This window comes from Sinocyclocheilus grahami, unplaced genomic scaffold (genome assembly GCF_001515645.1).
Source record: "Sinocyclocheilus grahami isolate Dianchi unplaced genomic scaffold, SAMN03320097.WGS_v1.1 scaffold2159.1, whole genome shotgun sequence".
In the NCBI taxonomy this organism is placed as follows: domain Eukaryota; kingdom Metazoa; phylum Chordata; class Actinopteri; order Cypriniformes; family Cyprinidae; genus Sinocyclocheilus; species Sinocyclocheilus grahami.
The window spans coordinates 26,063-28,129 of NW_015507338.1; the positions used below are offsets into that span (position 1 = coordinate 26,063).

At 38.9% G+C, this 2,067-nt stretch overlaps 1 protein-coding gene across 1 annotated transcript in view; it reads left to right on the forward strand.

Moving 5' to 3' along the window:
• LOC107574242 (receptor-type tyrosine-protein phosphatase mu-like) overlaps positions 1-2,067 on the forward strand; it is a 49,390-nt gene that overhangs the window by 21,243 nt on the left and 26,080 nt on the right. The gene's annotated exons all lie outside the window — the stretch shown is intronic.

A 2,067-nucleotide genomic window follows, 5' to 3' on the forward strand; every position in this document is an offset into this window, starting at 1 on the left:
TGTGTGTGTGAGTGTGAGTGAGTGTGTGTGTGTGTGTGTGTGTGTGTGTGAGTGAGTGTGAGAGAGAGTGAGTGTGTGTGTGTGTGTGTGTGTGTGTGTGTTGAGCCGGCCTTCACGTCTCCTGAGCGATTAATCAGGTCTGGCTGTGATGTGCGGCACACGAGTGGCATATTAAATAAATGGATTAACAGAAGTGCGTTTGTCATTCATCTAATCTGGCCTGCCGAGGGCTGGCAGTGGCGGCAGAGATGCGCTCACGGGTTAAAGCTGATGGGTGTGTGTGTGTGTGTGTGTGTGTGTGTGAGGTCTCTGATGCAGATTCAATCTGCTGGTGTGGTGTGGGGAGTTGCATAATTAACTGTTTATTAGAGCATTGCATGCTGCTCTCCTCCGTGTCTCAATTAAAGCACACTTATACACACACACACACACACACACACACATGCACGAGGGCCCAGCGTGTTTCTCTGCATACTAACACATCCATCACACTCTCTTCAAATATCTTTAATAAGGGCTTTATTACCACAACTGTTTTATAGACAAAATCGGCAAAGCATTTTAAAGATGTATAATTATATTTTAGACAATTTATTTTCAACATTTTATCTACTGTATTTTAAATGTTTTAATATATGAACTATTCATCTTAGATGTGTTGAGACTTATGATTTTAATTTATTTTAACATTTTTTAAATCTAAACACTACCTGTTATAAGTTCACAAGTTTGGATTGGTAATTTTAAAAATATTTTTAAAAGAAGTCTCTTCTGCTCAGCAAGGCTACATTTATTTAATCAAAAATACAGTAAAAATTGGGAAATATTATTACAATGTATAATAACTGTTTTCTATGTGAATCTGTGTTAAACTGTAATTTATTTCTGTGATGCGCAGCTGTATTTTCAGCATCATTACTCCAGTCTTCAGTGTCACATGATCTTCAGAAATCAGTATAATATGCGTTTATTTGAAACAGAAATCTTTTGTAACATTATAAATGTCTTTACTGTCACTTTTGATCAGTTTAATGCAGCCTTGCTGAATAAAAGTAGTCGTTTCTTTGAAAACTGTTCATTATTTACATTTATATAATTAAATTAAGTTACTTATATAGTCATATATAATATGTGGACATTATCTATTCAGATGTGCAATTTATATAAATATATTTGCAGCTTCAGATAGATGTCTCAGTGTCTCTCAGGTTCTTCAGTGCCTGAGGTTTCGTCTGTGCTGCCTGAGGCGTTCCCTCTCTCTGTCACTCCATCATTAAACGTGTTGCATCTTTAAATGTGAGGCAGTAACAGCTTTAACGAATGCAGGGCATCAGACTGATTTCATAAAGGACTTCAGGATGGGTTTATGAGCTGGACTTCAGCATCAGGATTCTCTGAGAGCTGCAGTGATACATAATTCATCATCTTCATTCTGAGCTTGACATGAGAGACAGACAGACAGGAGTGAAGCGTGGGAACAGAAGCGGTCCTGAGACGCAGCCCTGGGGTCGAGGTGTGAGACGTACCGGGAGAAACCCAGGGCTGATGGGAGATTTTTACCTCTGTGCGCTTGTAAGAGAATAATGCATGAACCCTGTCACTGTCGAGAGATCTGACCGGATAAAAGGCCATCGCTTTACCCAATGAGAAGAAAAGCTTACTCTTCTGCTGCAGGAGAGAGACTCAACTAATGGAATAGTTCAGATGAAAAACAGCCTTCTGTTAAACTTGAACTAATACTGAAAATATGAATCGAAACATCTGTCAAATTATTGAAAAATCAGCAACAGAATGTGTAGTTCGTGCATTAAAAATGTCCGTCAAAACCAAACATGCTGAACGATGTTCACTAACACAGCAACGTTTAAAAAAAAAAAACTGTATTAGCGTTTATTCTGCTGTGTGACGTATTTCACTCAGTTCTCTGATCATTCGGATTCAATTTCAGTGAGTGAAGAACAAATGTGACCCTGGAGCACGAAACCAGTCATAAGTCACAAACACACACACACACACACACACACACACACACACACACACACACACACACACACACACACACACACA